Source organism: Chlamydotis macqueenii, chromosome 2 (genome assembly GCF_036417535.1).
Source record: "Chlamydotis macqueenii isolate bChlMac1 chromosome 2, bChlMac1.mat, whole genome shotgun sequence".
Taxonomy (NCBI): domain Eukaryota; kingdom Metazoa; phylum Chordata; class Aves; order Otidiformes; family Otididae; genus Chlamydotis; species Chlamydotis macqueenii.
The window spans coordinates 136,024,507-136,030,506 of NC_141557.1; positions in this window are offsets into that span (position 1 = coordinate 136,024,507).

Genomic DNA, 6,000 nt, shown 5'->3' on the forward strand with positions numbered 1-6,000 from the left:
AGAAGGTCCAGAGGAGGGCCACGAAGATGATAAAAGGGCTGGAGCACCTCTCTTATGAGGACAGGCTGAGAGAGTTGGGGCTGTTCAGCCTGCAGAAGAGGAGGCTCCGGGGAGACCTGATAGCGGTCTTCCAGTACCTCAAGGGGGCCTACAAGAAAGATGGGGAAAGGCTGTTTAGTAGGGCCTGTTGCGATAGGACGAGAGGTAATGGTTTTAAAGTAGAGGGGGGTAGATTTAGATTAGAAATTAGGAAAAAAATTTTTACGATGTGAGTTATAGAACACTGGAACAGGTTGCCCAGAAAGGTGGTGGAGGCCCCATCTCTGGAAACGTTCAAGGCCAGGCTGGATGAGGCTCTGAGCAACCTGACCTAGTCAGGGATGTCCCTGCTCCTTGCAGGGGGGTTGGACTAGATGACCTTTGAAGGTCCCTTCCAACCCTAACCATTCTATGATTTTATGATTCTATGATCTTATCTGGGGTACAGACTATAAAATATTGACTGCATTAAATGCTAAATATAGATCTTTTTAAAATAGATTATGAAAATTATATGACATTGCCCTTGCAAAAAAAAAAAATCTAATTGCATGGTTAAAGACTGTACGTGGACATGGGAGAGTTGTATATTAATCTTTACTTTAGCATATCTAGAGTTTGCAGTGATTCAGTGGAGGCCTTTAGATTATCTATGATAAATTTTAATTGAGGTAGAAGCCACCATCAGAAAGGCCAGATTTGAAGGAAAGGGAGACAAGGATATTTCAGCTGATCATTTATTTTGCCAAGCTTTTGATATTACTTTGTCTGGAAAAAAAAAAAACAAACCTCTTCTAAGTGTGTTTATCAGTTGAACTACAGACAGACCTTTTATTTCCTGGACAGAAACATAATTAGTGTTCACTACAATCATAGGTAGAAATGCATTAACTGAATACTTCCTTTGAAATGAGCAATTGTCTGGATACCATGAAGAGTAACTTGGAGTTAAATGCTACCAAATGTTACGCTCTCTGGCCCTGTTCCAGCACACAGGGAGTTATGGTACCTCTCAGCCTTGTTCTTTAGCTATTCCTATTGAAGTCAAGCAGTGTTCAAAGTTAATAAAAACATCATACACAAACCTACAGAGTTTCTATCACATTTCTTACAATCCACAGTATTTAATTAAAGAAAATTCTATCCCTCTTTCATCCAAAACTACTACAAATGTTGTATGATACATCTAATCAGAACACAGTTGCAAAATGCAATTATTTTGCAGTCATAAGCTGAACTTTTCAAAGAAAGTTTAAAAGAGATTTCATGCTGTGATAGGCTAAATGTTGCCCGGCAACATAATTTGTCTAGTATCAGAACCTGAAGAGGAAAAAAAATAAAATAGGTGCCCTTAAGAAAAATAAAAATTAAAAAAATACATTTTTTAATTTACTTTGAGATTTTGTGAGGTTTGTTTTAAAGGACTATGGACTTAGCAAAGATTAAACAAATATAAATTAACTACCTATATTTTTTTTTTCTAGCAACCTGCTGTATTTATGTGGTTAGAGCTGTTTTATAATTTATTGTAGCATTAGAACAAGTACTCAGTTTTCATTAAATTTTTGAGCTTTGAATTTTCTCACAGATTCATGTGGTAAAATGTTACTGCTTATTCCAGGTTCTCATGTCTATACTCTGAAAACAGTCACTTTTTAAGAAAGCTGTTCTTTCTGCATATTAGTAGGAAGAACAGTGATAAAATTGTCAGGAGTCCTTTCCTCTAGGGAACAGGAATGCATTTGTGGAAAAGGCTATGAGTCTTTTTTTAAAAGTTTGGGATTGCTTACCAAAAAATCCGTATAAGTCACATTTATGCAGCATGTCTTTATGCATGCCAAGGCCCCTGAGCCTACTGAAGCTGAAATCCTTCACAAGTTTTCTGGAACTTGCTATTTCACTCAGACAGTAAATGTTATTTTACTTGGTGCTTAATCTAGTTAAATAATGAAGGATTTCATGCACTTAGCTGCGACATCCAAAACTAACTTTCTCATACAGTTGGAACGCAAACATTGGCTTTCTTAGCTGTTCCTAAACTTGGTATGTGTTATGTGGAATGCAATCATGCTTTGTCTGTGAGGGTTGGCTTGAGAAATTTATCTTTTCCCATGTTAATCTTGCCAGTGATCGGATTATATTGTATAAGCAGGACATTAAACTGAAAGACCCTATCACAAACCATAGAGTGTAACTTGCATGAAGTAGAAGCAACACATACTGGAAAGCTCTCTATTGAGCACCTGCTGCATTTATTAAAAAATAATTAAAATATAAGTAGTAATACTCACAATTACATGTAATAGTAGTATTGTTGTAGGTCTGATTGTCAAATAATAAAATGGAAGCAGTTTGTTGAGGGATTTTCTATCTTTCACTAAAACATCTGGTATAGCTGAAAAGAAGACAAGCTATTAGGCCTACAAGCCTTTCTGCAAATGACAATAACACAGAAAGAAGTTGGCCAGTACTAATATCTGAAATTAAGTGTACATTAAGAAAAAAAAATATTTGCTATCCTTGTGAAAATTTCAGGCATTACAAATAATTAAAGCTTAATTCTGTTTTCGAATACATTAATAATGTGATCTATCACTTGCATTTCTAAATTTACGAGGGTGATTGTGTAAGATGACACACAGACAGCAGTGTCTATCAGCTTCTTTTCCCACCTCATCTCACCCTCCAGCCCTGCTACCATTTCCCAGTTCCCTCAGTTCCGGCTCTGCGACCTTGCTAGGCACACATGGCAACAGAGGGTTGCCTTTGCAGTTGTGGCTGAGCAGTGACAGCCTGTATCTTCTCTCTACTTGTCTTAAGGCTGCAAGCTGTGCCAGTTTGTGGGGCAGGGAGTTGATTAATTCTTCTGTTTAAATGCTTGAAGGCCACAACCCATTCTGGATCTGCTATTAGCAGTGAAAACTGTGACAGGTAGATATGTTTGCTGATAACAGTAGGAAATTCAGTATAATCTGTGGTGACTTTCCACCTCTTCATCAATTGTGGACTTAAACAGGCAATTTCGGGAGGAACATGTGGTTTGACAGTGCATGAATAATGTTAGCATAGTTTTATTGTTTCAGGCTGAAAGAATAAGAGAAAATATTGTAAAATGCTAAGTATTATAAACTATTTTCTTATGTAGATTAAATCAAATAGCAGAATAATTAGGACTAGACATTTGGAGGCAGTCTGCAGCTGAGATATAAATAGCTATTCCCATTGGCCATTTGCCACAGCCTTTGTCATCATTCATGAAAGAGTCCTCTGTATCACACCTATGCACACATTTTTCCTCTTCCCCCTTCCTAGTCTTAGGACCCAGAAGGCACTGGTATTCCCTAACAGCCTTGACCATTCTCCTCTGGGACCCCTACCCACATCCTTGGGCCTAGGACTATGTCTAAGGCCATTGCCCTTAATTCCTGTCAGAGTTTAGCTGTAGGATTATCTTTTTGTAGCCCTGTTCCCCAGATGGACATCAGATCCACATTCTGGATGAGTCCCTCATATCCTGTATCTTGTGTCCAGCCCTGTCTTTGGCCCTGTCTCCTTGTGACCCTGATGGGACCGCCAGCTGGCCCCTGGCCCTGGTTCAGCCCCTTGCCCTGTTGGTGGACCAACCCTGTTACTAGGCCCCAGCTCTGCCCCTCTGCGCAGTCCCTGGGGTATGGTCCCCTGTCAGTGGTCTGCTCCCAGCTCCTGGCTCCCTGTCCCTCAGGGAGCAGCTGGTCTTCACCAAGCTATGACACCAAGGGAGTTCCCTTCCCATTTGCTATAGCTCTTTAATAATCTATTTTGAGTTATAATGAATAGAAGGCTGTCCTGGGAGGAATTAAGAGAAATGTGACACAAAGCTTGGAGTCATGCCATGGAAAACTTGATAGCATTTGGGAGAGTTCTGTTACAAGAGATAAGAAGATAAATCCATCTCAGGCAGAAGAGTCAGGAACTGATTTACAGGAGGAAGATGCTGTGCATTCCTAGGCTAGACACATTGCCATTTTACTTAAGATTTGAAAAGATTATAAATAACCCATGCGTTCAAGTGAACAAACTTAAAAACAAACAAAAGAGCTGCATATCTCTGACATTAAACTACTTTAACTACTTCAATTCTTAAGAGGGTTTTTTCAAATGAGATCTGAAGTGTCTATGAGCTTGTGAATTCAAAGATAGGTGAAACTTGGAAACATATCTTTGTAGTTTTATTGACGAAACACTTAAGGACATGTTCTGGTATATGTATAATATAAATGTCAGATTGAAGATCTAAACATGAAACATAAAATATTCCTAAACCCTTTTACTAGTTTCTGAAACTACTCTGGTCACTACAAGTAAAAGTAATTTAAATAATATGAAACTACAGTGTGATTGTAATATCTGTCTTAGCAGTTGCTGAAGTAACAGTGGCAATCATGCACTTAGGACTTAATGGTCCAAAAAGTGTTGGATAACCTCTGTACATAGTGTTGTATGTAGTGTATACCTTTTCAACACATTGCATATGTGCTGTTAGAGAAAAGCACATAGCTGTAGAGTAAAGGCAATAAAGCATATTAGTGGAGAAAACGTAATTCAGTTGTTGATATAAGCTCATAACTAGCCACAGATGGTAAGATGCTAACATTAATGAAGAAAAGGAATGAATGTTCAAAAAATGTTGATGTTCTGTAATTAAGAAGAAGCAGAATGCTGTATATGTATCAGATGAGGACAATGAAATGCTTTTTCAGGCCATCAGTAGGCCCAGAGAATAGTAACATTCTTCTTCTATAGGTATACATATTTAATCTGGCTGTCTGAATAAGATGAGCTGAAAAGTCCTGTAAGAGCTGTCTGAATCTGGCCTGCTGATGCTTTGAATTTTCACATACCAGGAGATACCAAGGGAATTTTACAAAGCTAGAAGAACTTGTGATGTGCCAGTAATATAAAAGGCAGAGAAGACAATGGTGGTAGCTACAGTCCAGTTGGTTTATCAATACAAGCACTGATGAGGGGGAAGGAAAACTGATATAACAGAGAAGTGATTTAACTAGGCACCAAAATTATTGTAAGTTCTAACCAATTTGTTTAGGAAAAACAGAACTTGTCAAAACCAAAGTGCTATTTTCATTCCTTTCTGAGAATACATGTTTGATTCCTGAACATAATTGTCTAGAAATAATACAGCTGAATTTTGTGTGGGTCTTTGATTTACTGTTACTTCTCATTCTGTAAAGTAGAGGATAAGTAGATGAGGACTATCTTAAATAGTTTTCAGTAGAAAGTTATTGAATAATCAATTTTTGAGTAAACTCTCAAAAATTATTCAGGCCTTAGTACTTGATCTAGCCTTGTTTAATGTTCCTTATATAAGTCAGAAGTATATCTGCTGTAAAATAATACAGTGTATACATCTATGGATAAAAGGTAATACTGTGGTCACACATGGAAAATCTATGATCAGTCTCTGCTGGAGAATGTACCCAATATGCAGAGAAAATTGAAAAAGACAATGAGTTCTTCTTGGTTCATCCATAATGTGGAATGCAGACTGTATTTCAGAAAATGCTGTTACATCTTGTTGATAAGTACATTCTGGAATCAGAATCTAAGAATTTTGTCTCAGGCCACATGGAAACTCTGTAGAAAAATATTTGAAATTTTCTAAAAATTGCTTTTTCTTCTTTTTAAAAAACATCTTTTTTTATTAAACAAGGGAATTAAAATCAGATTAATCCTTTCTCCTAACACTTGATATATTGTTAGCTAATTTAATATTCTTTTCATTTTCAGAAGGCTCTATAAGCTGCTGTATATGCATTTATTCAACATCTGTTTCCAACTACTATAGTAGACTAAATATAAAACTAAAATGTCAGCATTTTATTTATTTTTTTTGTTTTAGAAAACACACTGTTGTGTGTGACCACACTATTGCTCCTTCCTACTGTCTCACTAATATCAAAAGAG